The sequence below is a fragment of the Mobula birostris genome, chromosome 5 (genome assembly GCF_030028105.1).
Source record: "Mobula birostris isolate sMobBir1 chromosome 5, sMobBir1.hap1, whole genome shotgun sequence".
Taxonomy (NCBI): Eukaryota; Metazoa; Chordata; class Chondrichthyes; order Myliobatiformes; family Myliobatidae; genus Mobula; species Mobula birostris.
Window position 1 is genome coordinate 195,617,799 of NC_092374.1, and position 14,347 is coordinate 195,632,145.

Sequence of the window (14,347 nt, forward strand, 5' to 3'; positions counted from 1 at the left end):
GTGGCTGAAGGGTGATTGTAGTTGGGAGCTGAATGTCCAAGGTTACACGTTACATCGGAGTGATAGGAAGGTAGGCAGAAGGGGTAGTGTGGCTCTACTGGTAAAGAATGGCATCAAATTAGTAGAAAGATGTGATACAGGATTGGAAGATGTTGAATCCTTGTGGGTTGAGTTAAGAAACTGCAAGGGTAAAAGGAAATTGATGGCAGTTATATACAGGCCTCCAAACAGTGGCTGGGAGGTGGACCACAGATTACAACAGGAAATAGAAAAGTTGTGTCAAAGGTAGTTATAGGAGATTTTAACATGAAGGTCGATTGGGAAAATCAGGTTGGTAATGGATCTCAAGAGAGTGAGTTTGTTGAATGTCTAGGAGATGGCTTTTTAGAGCAGTTGGTCATTGAGCCTACTAGGGGATCAGCTATACTGGATTGGGTGTTATGTAATGAACTAGAGGCGATAAGGGGCTTAAGGTAAAAGAGCCCTTAGGAACCAGTGATCACAATATGATTGAGTTCAACTTGAAATTTGATAGGGAGAAAGTAAAGTCTGATGTAGCAGTATTTCAGTGGAGTAAGGGAAATTACAGTGGTATGACAGAGGAATCAGCCAAAGTAAACTGGAAGGAGCTGCTGGGAGGGATGTTAGCAGAGCAGCAATGGCGTGCATTTCTGGGAAAAATGAGGAAGGTGCAGGACATATGTAATCCAAAAATGAAGAAATACTCAAATGGCAAAATAGCACTACTGTGGGTGACAAGGGAAGTCAAAGCCATTGTAAAGGCAGAAGAAAGGGCATACAAAAAATCAAAAATTAGTGAGAAGATAGATGATTGAGATGTTTTTAAAAAGCCTTTGAAGAGATTACAAGTAGGATAGATAAAGAGGATGTAGTGAATGTTGTATATTTGGACTTTCAGAAGGCCTTTGACGAGGTGCCACACATGAGGCTGCTTACCAAGTTAAGAGCCCATGGCATTACACGAAAGTTACTAACATGGTTAGACCATTGGCTGATTGGTAGGAGGCAACGAGTGTGAATAAAAGGATCTTTTTTTTGGTTGGATGCCAGTGACTAGTGATGTTCCGCAAAGCTCGGTGCTGGGACCATTTCTTTTCATGCTGTGTATAAATCATATAGATGTTGCCAAATTTGTAGATGGAACGAAGATTGGTGGAGGGGCAGGTAGTGTTGAGGAAACAGGTGGGATGTCGTAGGACTTAGACAGATTATGAGAATGGGCAAGAAAGTGGCAAATGAAATACAATGTTGGAAAATGCATGGTCATGCACATTGATGGTATAAATAAATATGCAGACAATTTTCTAAATGGGAAGAGAAACCAAAAATCTGAGATGCAAAGGGACTTGGGAGTCCTTGTGCAGAACACCCTAAAGGTTAACTTGCAGGTCGAGTCGGTGGTTAGGAATGCAAATGCCATGCTAGTATTCATTTCTTTCCAATATTGTTTTTATTAGTTTCTACAGAGAAGAATATGGGGCACAAGAAAGTATATATGAAAGGTCAAAAAAGATTTTAAAAAACCCCTACCAATTGCATTTGAAGTCAGAGGTTTACATACACCTTAGCCAAATACAATTAAACTCAGTTTTTCACAATTCCTGACATTTAATCCCAGAAAACATTCCCTGTCTTAGGTCAGTTAGGATCACTACTTTATTTCAAGAATGTGAAATGTCAGAATAATAGTAGAGGGAATGATTGATTTCAGCTTTTATTTCTTTCATCACTTTCCCAGTGGATCAGAAGTTCACATACACTTTGTTAGTATGTGGTAGCATTGCCTTTAAGTTGTTTAACTTGGGTCAAACGTTTTGGGTCGCCTCCCACAAGCTTCTCACGGTAAGTTGCTGGAATTTTATTCCATTCCTCCAGACAGACGGAGTAACTGAGTCAACTGGTGTAACTGAGTCAGGTTTGTAGGCCTCCTTGCTCGCACACACTTTTTCAGTTCTGCCCACGAATGTTCTATCAGATTGAGGTCAGGGCTTTGTGATGGCCACTCCAATACCTTGACTTTGTTGTCCTTAAGCAATTTTGCCACAACTTTGGAGGTATGCTTGGGGTCATTGTCCATTTGGAAGACCCATTTACGACCGAGTTTAACTTCCTGGCCGATGTCTTGAGATGTTACTTCAATATATCCACATAATTTTGCTTCCTCATGATGCCATCTATTTTGTGAAGGACCAGTCCCTCCTGCAGCAAAGCACCCCCACAACATGATGCTGCCACCCCATGCTTCACGGTTGGGATGCTGTTCTTCGGCTTGCAAGCCTCACCCTTTTCCCTCCAAACATAATGATGGTCATTATGGCCAAACAGTTCAATTTTTGTTTCATCAGACCAGAGGACATTTCTCCAAGAAGTAAGATCTTTGTCCCCATGTGCACTTGCAAACTGTAGTCTGGCTTTTTTATGGAGGTTTTGGAGTAGTGGCTTCTTCCTTGCTGAGCAGCCTTTCAGGTTATGTCGATATAGGACTCATTTTACTGTGGATATAGATACTTGTCTACCTGTTTCTTCCAGCATCTTCACAAGGTCCTTTGCTGTTATTCTGGGATTGATTTGCACTTTTCGCGCCAGAGTATGTTCATCTCTCGGAGACAGAATGCGTCTCCTTCCTGAGTGGTATGATGGCTGCGTGGACCCATGGTGTTTATACTTGCGTACTATTGTTTGTACAGATGAATGTGGTACCTTCAGGCATTTGGAAATTGGTCCCAAGGATGAACCAGACTTGACATCATTTTCTGACCTCAATCCGATAGAAAATTTGTGGGCAGAACTGAAAAAGTGTGTGCGAGCAAGTAGGCCTACAAACCTGACTCAGTTACACCAGTTCTGTGTGGAGGAATGGAACAAAATTTTAGCAACTTACTGTGAGAAGCTTGTGGAAGGCTGCCCAAAACTTTTGACCGAAGTTAAACAATTTGAAGGCAATGCTACTAAATACTAACAAAGTGTATGTAAACGTCTGACCCACAGGGAAAGTGATGAAAGAAATAAAAGCTTAAATAAATAATTCTCTCTACTATTATTCTGACATTTCACATTCTTAAAATAAAGTAGTGATCCTAACTGACCTAAGACAGGGAATGTTTTCTGGGATTAAATGTCAGGAATTGTGAAAAACTGAGTTGAAATGTATCTGGTGAAGGTGTATGTAAACTTTTGACTTCAACTGTACATTATATCTATTCATAATAACAATCTCATTACCCCGTAATCATGTAAGTTAATCAATATTTATATTGAAATATACAAATTTATTACAAGAAAAGAGTCTAACCCCTACCAAGGCTGAAGCTGTTTATTAAGGAGAGAAAAAGGTAAAATACCTTTTCATATAATAAAAATTAATAATAGCCAACATCTGAATTTAAACAACGAATTGAAGGTTTTGAAAATAATTCAAAAAAGGTCCCCACAATTTTTGGAAGTCTTGACAAGATTCAGAAATTGAACAACGAATTTTCTCAAAATCTAAGCATGACATAACATCGCATGACCATTGAGCATGAGTAGGAGGTAAAACATCTTTCCATGTAAACAAAAGTGTCCTCCTAGCTATAAGAGAGCTAAAGGCCAAAATATGTAAATCAGATGTCCTCAGCTTGATATCTTGTCCTGCAGCAATACCGAACAGGGCCATCAGGGGGTTAGGCTTAAAATTGACTTTGAAAAGTAAAGAAAAGTTTGAAGAACTTCCTTCCAGTATTTTTCAAGATTCGGACAAATCCAAAACATATGAATTAATGAAGCTTCTCCATTATTGCATCTGTCACAGTAGGGAGATATATCCGAGTAAAAATGAGATAGCTTATCTTTAGTCATATGCACTCTATGTACCACCTTAAATTGTATGACGGAATGGCGAGCACATAGCGATGAAGTATTAACCAGTTTAAAAATTTCATTCCAAGTTTGCTCACTATTGATGTCTATAAATCTTGTTCCCAGAGATTCTTAATTTTGTCTAAATGAACATTTCTCATCTCCAGTAACATACCATAAATTTGAGATATTGACCCATTATGAAAAGGTGTCAAATTAAAAATTACGTCCAGTAAGTTCTTATCTGAGCTTATAGGAAATGTACGTAATTGAGATCTTAGAAAGTCTCTGATTTGTAGATATCTAAATGGTGTGTTTTGGGTAAGCTATATTTAGCTGACAATTGCTCAAATGAAAAAAGTATTTCCTCCAGCAAACAGATCTCAAAAAAATTTAATACCCAACCTGTCCCATTCTTTAAAAACTAAATCAGTCATGGAGGGTTTTAAAAAATTAGAATAAGTGGGACTTGAAAGGGAAAATCTCAATAAACCAAAACATTTTCTAAATTGTATCCAGATCCTCAGAGTATGTTTAACTATTAAATTTTCAGTTGGTTTACTTACAAATAAAGGAAGTGAGGATCCAAGAAGAGAAATAATAGAAAATTTATTAACAGAGTTAGCTTCTAAAGAAACCCATACTGGACAGTTTGCATGATTAATATAATATAGCCAAAACATAAGACTCATATATTAACTGCCCAGTAATAAATCCTAAAATTAGGTAAGGCTAAACCTCCAGACTTTTTTAGATTTTTGAAGATGAACTTTATTTAAACGAGGACGTTTATTTTTCCGTATATAGGAGGATAAAATAGAATCAAGTGAGTCAAAAAAGGATGTAGGAATAAAAACGGGTAAAGCCTGAAAAGATATATAAATTTCAGTAGAATATTCATTTTAATAGAATTAATTCGTCCAATCAACAATATTGAAAGAGGTGACCAATTAATGATATCCTTTTTTACATGGTTCAATAAAGTAAAAAAGTTTTCTTTAAACAGGTGTTTGTAATTCTTAGTGACTGTTACACCCAAATAAGTAAATTGACTCCTTGCAATTTTAAAAGGGAGATTAGTATTAATTGATACCAAATTATTTAAGGGAAATAATTCACTCTTGTGTAGGTTCAATATATATCCTGAAAACTGGCTAAAATGGGAGAGTAAAAAATGTACGTAAGGTAACGAGGTCTTAACATTAGAGAGAAAAAGCAACACAGTATATCATCAGCGTAAAGCGAGATCTTGAGAGTAATTTTGAGAGGGTGCAATATTAGACCTATTAGGGAACGAGTTAGGACAGGTGACAGAAGTCTGTGTAGGGGAACACTTTGGTTCAAGTAATCATAACACCATTAGTTTCAACTTGATCATGGATAAAGATAGATCTGGTCCTCGGGTTGAGGTTCTAAACCGGAAAAAGGCCGAATTTGAAGAAATAAGAAAGGATCTAAAAAGCATGGATTGGGGCAGGTCATTCTCTGGCAAGGATGTGATTGGCAAGTGGGAGGCCTTCAAAGGAGAAATTTTGAGAGTGCAGAGTTTGTACATTCCTGTTACGATTAAAGGCAAAGTGAATAAGAATAAGGAATCTTGGTTGTCAAGAGATATTGGAACTCTGTTTAACAAGAAGAGAGAGATGTATGACATGTACAGGAAACGGAGCAAATAAGGCACTTGAGGAGCATAAAAAGTGCAAAAAAAACTTAGGAAGGAAATCAGGAGGGCTAAAAGAAGACATGAGGTTGCTTTGGCAGTCGAGGTGAAGGATAATCCAAAGAGCTTCTACAGGTATATTAAGAGCAAAAGGATAGTAAGGGATAAAAATGGTCCTCTTGAAGATAGGAGTGGTTGGCTATGTATGGAACCAAAAGAAATGGGGGAGATCTTAAATGGTTTTTTTGCTTCTGTATTTACTAAGGAAACTGGCATGGAGTCAATGGAAATAAGGCAAACAATTAGTGAGGTCATGGAACCTATACAGATTGAAGAGGAGAGGGTGCTTGCTCTCTTGAGGCAAATCAGAGTAGATAAATTCCCAAGACCTGACAGGGTATTCCCTCGGACCTTGAAGGAGACTAGTGTTGAAATTGCAGGGTCCCTGGCAGATATATTTAAAATGTTGGTGTCTACGGGTGAGGTGCCAGAGGATTGGAGGATAGCTCATGTTGTTCCGTTGTCTAAAAAAGGCTCTAAAAGTAATCCAGGAAATTATAAGCCGGTAAATTTGACGTTGGTAGTAGGTAAATTATTGGAAGGAGTAATAAGAGATAAGATCTACAAGTATTTGGATAGACAGGGACTTATTAGGGAGAGTCAGTATGGCTTTGTGCGTAGTAGGTCAGGTTTAACAAATCTGTTGGAGTTTTTCGAGGAGGTTACCAGGAAAGTGGATGAATGGAAGGCAGTGGATGTTTTCTACATGGACTTGAGTAAGGCCTTTGACAAGGTCCCGCATGGGAAGTTAGTTAGGAAAATTCAGTCACTAGGTATACATGGAGAGGTGGTAAATTGGATTAGACATTGGCTCAATGGAAGAAGCCAGAGAGTGGTAATGGAGGATTGCTTCTCTGAGTGGAGGCCTGTGACTAGTGGTGTGCCACAGGGATCAGTGCTGGATCCATTGTTATTTGTCATCTATATCAATGATCTGGATGATAATGTGATAAATTGGATCAGCAAATTTGCTGATGATACAAAGATTGGAGGTGCAGTGGGCAGTGAGGAAGGTTTTCAAAGCTTGCAGAGGGATTTTGATCAGCTGGAAAAATGGGCTGAAAAATGGCAGATGGAGTTTAATACTGACAAGTGTGAGGTATCGCATGTTGGAAGGACAAACCAATGTAGAACATACAGGGTTAATGGTAAGGCACTGAGGAGTGCAGTAGAACAGAGAGATCTGGGAATACAGATACAAAATTCCCTAGAAGTGTCGTCACAGGTAGATAGGGTCGTAAAGAGAGCTTTTGGTACATTGGCCTTTATTAATCGAAGTATTGAGTATAAGAGCTGGAATGTTATGGTGAGGTTGTATAAGGCATTGGTAAGGCCGAATTTGGAGTATTGTGTTCAGTTTTGGTCACCAAATTACAGGAAGGACATAAATAAGGTTGAAAGAGTGCAGAGAAGGTTTACAAGGATGTTGCCGGGACTTGAGAAACTGAGTTACAGAGAAAGGTTGAATAGGTTAGGACGTTATTCCCTGGAGTGTAGAAGAATGAGGGGAGATTTGATAGAGGTATATAAAATTACGATGGGTATAGACAGAGTGAATGCAAGCAGGCCTTTTCCACTGAGGCTGGGGTGGGAGGGGAACCAGAGGACAGGGTGAAGGGGGAAAAGTTTAAAGGGAACACTAGGGGAGGTGGTTCTTCACACAGATAGTAGTGAGAGTGTGGAATGAACTGCCAGATGAAGTGGTAAATGCAGACTCACTTTTAACATTCAAGAAAAACTTGGACAGGTACACTGATGAGAGATGTATGAAGGGATATGGTCCAGGTGCAGGTCAGTGGGACTAGGCAGAAAAATGGTTCAGCACAGCCAAGGAGGGCCAAAAGGTCTGTTTCTGTGCTGTAATGTTCTATAGTTCTATAGTAAATGTGGCAAATGTTCAGGGGATATATGTTTGGAGTCCTGCACAGGTATGTTTCAATGAGACAGGGAAGTTATGGTAGGGTACAGGAACCGTGGTGTACAAAGGCTGTAATAAATCTAGTCAACAAGAAAAGGAAAGCTTACCAAATGTTCAGAGAGCTTGGTAATGTTAGAGATCTAGAAGATTATAAGGCTAATAAGAAAGAGCTCAACAAGGAAATTGGGAGAGCCGGAAGGGGCCATGAGAAGGCCTTGGCGGACAGGATTAAAGGAAACCCCAAGGCATTCTACAAGTATGTGAAAAGCAAGAAGATAAGACGTGAAAGAATAGGACCTATCAAGTCTGACAGTGGGAAAATGTGTTTGGAACCGGAGGAAATAGCAGAGGTACTTAATGAATACTTTACTTCAGTATTCACTGTGGAAAAGGGTCTTGGTGATTGTAGTGATGACTTTCAGCAGACTGAAAAGCTTGAGCATTTAGATATTAAGAAAGAGGATGTGCTGGAGCTTTTGGAAAGCATCAAGTTGTATAAGTTGCTGGGACTGAATGAGATGTACCCCAGGCTACCGTGGGAGGCGAGGGAGGATATTGCTGAGCCTCTGGCAATGATCTTTGCATCATCAATGGGGACAGGAGAGGTTCCGGAGGATTGGAGGGTTGTGGATGTTGATCCTTTATTCAAGAAAGGGAGTAGAGATAGCCCAGGAAATTATAGACCAGTGAGTCTTACTTCAGTGGTTGGTAAGTTGATGGAGAAGATCCTGAGAGGCAGGATTTATGAACATTTGGAGAAGTATAATATGGTTTGGAATAGTCAGCATGGCTTTGTCAAAGGCAGGTTGTGCCTTACGAGCCTGATTGAATTTTTTGAGGATGTGACTAAACACATTGATGAAGGTAGAGCAGTAGGTGTACTGTATACAGATTTCAGCAAGACATTTGGTAAGGCACCCCATGCAAGGCTTATTGAGAAAGTAAGGAGGCATGGGATCCAAGGTGTCATTGCTTTGTGGATCCAGAACTGGCTTGTCCACAGAGAACAAAGAGTGGTTGTAGATGGGTCATATTTGGCATGGAGGTTGCTGACCAGTGGTGTGCCTCAGGAATCTGTTCTGGGACCCCTACTCTTTGTGATTTTTATTAATGACCTGGATGAGGAGGTGGAGGAATGGGTTCGTAAATTTGCTAATGACAGAAAGGTTGGAGGTGGTGTGGATAATGTGGAGGGCTGTCAGAGGTTACAGTAGGACATTGATAGGATGCAAAACTGGGCTGAGAAGTGGCAGATGGAGTTCAACCCAGATAAGTGTGAAGCGGTTCATTTTGGCAGGTCAAATATGATGGCAGAATATAGCATTAATGGTAAGACTCATGGCAGTGTGGAGGATCAGAGGGATCTTGGGGTCCAAGTCCACAGGACACTCAAAGCTGCTGCGCAGGTTGACTGTGGTTAAGAAGGCGTATGGTACATTGGCCTTCATCAATCGTGAGATTGAGCTTAGGAGCTGAGAGGTAACTTTGCAGCTATAGAGGACCCTGGTCAGACCCCACTTGGAGTTCTGTGCTTAGTTCTGGTCACATCACTACAGGTAGGATGTGGAAACCATAGAAAGGGTGCAGAAGCGATTTACAAGGATGTTGCCTGGATTGGGGAGCATGCCTTATGGGAATAGGTTGAGTGAACTCAGCCTTTTCTGCTTGGAGTGATGGAGGATGAGAGGTGACCTGATAGAGGTGTATAAGATGAGAGGTATTGATCCTATGGATAGTCAGAGGCTTTTTCCCAGGGCTGAAATGGCTAACACGAGAGGGCACATTTTTAAGGGGCTTGGAAGTAGGTACAGACAAGATGCTTTTTACGCAGAGAGTAGTGAGTGCGTGGAAGGGGCTGCCAGCGGCGGTGGTGGAGGCGGAAACGATAGGATCTTTTAAGAGACTCCTGGACAGGTCCATGGAGCTTAGAGAAATAGAGGGCTATGGGTAACCCTCGAAAATTTCTAAGGACATGTCCAGCACAGCTTTGTGGGCCAAAGGGCCTGTACTGTTCTGCAGGTTTTCTACGTTTCTATGTTTCTGAAGCGAATTCAGTGCTTTACGCACTATGTCCTAAAGTGGATGCTGAACTGCAGAGCTTGAAGCGATCTGGCATTCTCTCCAAGGAAGAGTGGAGAGAATGGGCCATGATGATTGTCCTCATGATCAAGTGAGGGAAGGCTGAAGCTTTTTGCATATATTTGGGAACTTCATAGTGAGCATCAACCCTGTGGTGCACACTGTACAGTATCCCTTGCCACAAATTGAAGACTTGTTTGCATCTTTGGCAGGTGGTGGGGAGGTTTGCCAAGATTGACTTGTCACAAGCGTATCTGCAAATGGAGATTGAGGACTCAAGCAGGAAGTTCCTCACAATCAACACTCACAAAGGACTGTTCCAGTACAATCATCTCATCTTTGGCGTCATATCATATCAACTCCAGCAATTTAGGAAAGAGCAATGGACCAAGTACTGCAAGATATCCCAGGAACAGCATGTTACCTTGACAACATCATTGTGACTGGCAAGAATGATGAAAAACACCACCAAAACCTTGGTAAAGTGCATACCAGGTTGAGTGAGTTTGGTCTGCATGCAAAGAGGGAGAAATGTGAGTTTTTCAAGAATGCAATCTCATATTGTGGATGTGTCATTGATAAGCAGGGCTTAAATAAATGATAAAGGAAGATTGAATCAGTGCTACAGGCTCCCGAACCAGAAAATGTGTCCAATTCAGATCATAGGTGGGCTTGTAAACTATTACCACTGGTTTCTCCCAAACATTGCTACAGTGCTGCACCCATTGAACTCACTGTTACAGACAGAACCAAAGTCGGAATGGTCAGAAAGTTAAGAAAGAGCATTCAAGGAAACAAAGAGACTCGTAACATCAGGTGAACTGCTCACCCATTATGAATCCATTTCTGCCCATCAGAATGGCATGCAATGTGTTCTCTTATGGCATTGCAGCCATTTTGTCACACATTATGAAAGAAGGATCTGAATGGCCAATTGCATTTGCTTCGAGATCACTGGTGAGTACAGAACTCAACTATCCACAGAACGACTGAGAGGCCCTTAGTCTAGTATGGTGAATAAAGAAGGTCCACCATTACCTCTACGGACTAGTTTGCACTATTGACAGACCACCGGCCCCTTGTGTACATTTTTGAACCTAGGAAGGGAATCCCAGTGATGACTGCTACCCTGTTACATTTCCTCAGAGCCCACTCTTTTAACATAGAGTTCAAGGGTACCAAACAACACAGCAATGTTGATAGCTTGACACGTCTTCCACTCTTGGCAACTGAAGAAGTGTTCATACTGTGACCCAGCAGAAATGTTTTACACATCATTGGTGGACCGGTTGCCAGGAACAAATTCTAAAATACAAAGAGAAACAAGGAATGGCCTGACATTGTCAAAAGTCTTTAACATCGCCATGCAAAGGTGGCCTGCTCATGGTAATCCTTTGTTTCCAGAGTCCTCAGTGAGCCCTCAACTGTCTGTATGTCAAAGAGCACTGATGTGTGGATCTCGTGTTGTGGTTCCCTCTAAACTGTGCACCAAAGTGTTAGAGAATAAACATGAAGGCAACCTGGCTACAGTCAAGTTGAAAAGTCTCACCTGAAGCTATGTGTAGTGGCCAAGAATAGACAGACAGATTGAAGACTTGACCAAAAGCTGTTTGGGAAGATACAAATTTCAAAATGCACCCCCTCTGCCCACCCCCGACCCCCAACCCGGCACCATTACATCCGTGCAGTGCCCATTTTCACCATGGCATATTGACTTCTCTGGGCTCTATAGCACGAGGTGGACAAATTCCTTTTTGTGTATCGGAACTCTGTTCATGCGATGACAAATCAACACCTGCAATGTTGTTCATGAGTAGGAATCTGAGATCTCGCATAGACCTCCTGAAACCAGATCTACAGAGGGAAGTGCAGAATAAACAGTTCAGCCAGTTGCCAGGTGAATCGGCAAGGAGCTTCAAGGTTGGACGGGAAGACGTAGCATGTGATTGCTGAGAAGACAAGTGGACACCCAACAGGATGGCTACAAGAGCCAGGGCATTGATGTACACTGTGAATGTTAGAGATCATACATGGAGATGTCTTGTGGACTAGATACCTGGATGATCAGTGAAAGAACACACCTGAGTTGACTGCATCCAGTAAGTATCTCACCAGTTAAAGCCATCTCCCGTGTGCGTGTTTTAATTTTTATAGATACATCGTTGTATAGACACAACAAATTTCATTCTCCCTTATTCTGTGTTCTGTGCACATTCAAATATAACACCTTCAGACTTGCATTCACCCTTTTCGATTTTGTCCACCTCTTACATTGCAACTCATCCTGTTGAATGCAATTTTCCCCTATCAACAGCCTCTCCTCACTACACATTGCCTGTGTTTGTAATCCAGCTACCTCATCTTCAGCACTATCATCCACCATTCCTACTATACTCCTTGCATTCAGGATACCAGTCTTACCATATTCAACCATTTGATTTGTAACTTTATCTGAGGTCTTGCCAACGTCTGCCTCTACAACTTCTCCACTAACTCTCCTCGCACTCTGGTTCCCATCCCCCTGCAACTCTAGTTGAAATCCCACCCTTTGGCATTGACAAACTTTCCCACTAGGATATTAGTCGCCCTCAAGTTCCGGTGCAAACTGTCCCTTTATACAGGTTGCATCTTCAGTGGAAGACAGCCCGATGATACAAAATCTTCGGCCTTCCCTCCTACACCAACTCCTTAGCTGCATATTAAACTGCGCAATGTTCCTAGTTCTGGCCTCACTGGCAATCCTGAGATCACAGCCCTGGAGGTCCTGTTTACTCCCTTACTTCTCCTGGAGGTCACCCATCTGCTGTCTGAAGCCTGTACTCTGGGTGTGACCACTTCAGTAAAAGACTCAGCTATGAGGTTTTCAGCCTCCTGGATGTGGCTGAGTACACTCAGCTCCAGCTCCAGAAATTCCCCACGTCCTGGGCAATGCAAGCAGAAACCAGAGGGATCCCATAATAGAGATAAGGAGGAATTTCTTTGGACAGAGGCTGAGGAATCTGAGGAATTCATTGCCAGAGATGGCTGTGTAGGACAATTCATTGAGTATACTTAAAGCAGAGGTTCATAGGTCCATGGAGACTCCATCTTCCTCCTTCCCCACCTTCCCTGAACACCGCAACCCTCCTCTATCCTCAGACACTCCCAATGCTCTTCGACCCTCTGATCCCAGCTCTCATCCGTGCGGGTCTTCACTATACCTTCCGATCTCCCCGTCTCTAAGGCAGGGCTTTCTGTTCTCAATAAATGCTTCACCTTTGTCTCCCTGCGCCCTCACCTCAATGAATTCCTTGCCCGCCACAACACTGAGCTCTTCATCTGTCGCCTCCGTCTCCATGCCTACTTATTTAGCGAGGACTTTCCAGCCCACATTAATGGCCTCATCTTCAACCATCCTCCTACTCCTGGACACCCCACTCTGGTCCCCTGCCTGCTGTGGATCATTTTATTGCACTTCCTGTGCACTAATCCCAACCTCACCACCACACCCGCAGATAAGCGTGGGTGCTGTAGTAGTGTAGTGGACTGATTTCTACTTTGCTGAGGCCAGACAGTAACTCAGACACCTTGTCTTACTTACCCCTCAAACAGGACTCCACTGAGGAGTACTTTGCCATTGTCTCACTCACTATTATCAACGTTCTTGACTCTTGGGTCTTCCATCCACTGCCACAAACCTCATAGATCTCTTACCCCACACATCCTGTTTCTACCCCCTACCCAAGATCTATAAACCTGCCTGTCCAGTTAGACCCAATGTTTTTGCCTGTTTCTGTCCCTCTGAACTTGTGTCTGCATACCTTGGCTCTGTTTTATCTCTTCCTCCCTACATCCAGGACACTTCGCACACTCTTGACCTTTTCAGCGACTTTAAATTCCCTGGTCCTGATCTAATCATTTTCACTATGAATGCCCAGTCCCTATATACTGCCGTCCCCCATCAGCAGGGCCTTAAAGCACTCTGCTTCTTTCTGGACAACAAGCCCAACCAGTTCCCCTCCACCACCGCTCTCCTCCGTCTGACAGAAATGGTCGTCACCCTCAATAATTTCTCCTTTGGCTCCTCCCAGTTTCTTCAACAGAGCCTGTTCACCCTGTCCGCCATAAAAAGCAGGATCTCCCGTACTGCCATGATGAAGCCACATGCAAGTTGGAGAAGCAACTCCTTCCATGCCAGCTGGATAGCCTCCAACTTGATGATATGAACATCAATTATTGAACTTCTAATAATTATCCCCCTTCACCATTTCCAGTTCCTGTTTCTCTTCCTCACCCTATCTCCTTCCCTCTGGTGCTTCTCCTCCTTCCCCTTCTTCCATGGTCTTCTGCCCTCTCCTCTCCTATCAGACTCCCATTTTTTCAGCCTTAGTCTCTATTTCCTGACCTCTAAGGGTCAGAGCCGTCTCTATTTCCTGAGGAGACTGAGGTCCTTTAACATCTGCCGGACGATGCTGAGGATGTTCTACGAGTCTGTGGTGGCCAGCGCGATCACATTTGCTGTTGTGTGCTGGGGCAGCAGGCTGGGGGTAGCAGACACCAACAGAATCAACAAACTCAGTCGTAAGGCCAGTGATGCTGTGGGGATGGAACTGGACTCTCTGACGCTGGTGTCTGAAAAGAGGATACTGTCCAAGTTGCATGCCATCTTGGACAATGTCTCCCATTCACTACATAATGTACTGGTTGGGCACAGGAGTACATTCAGCCAGAGACTCATTCCACCGAGATGCAGCACAGAGTGTCATAGGAAGTCATTCCTGCATGTGGCCATC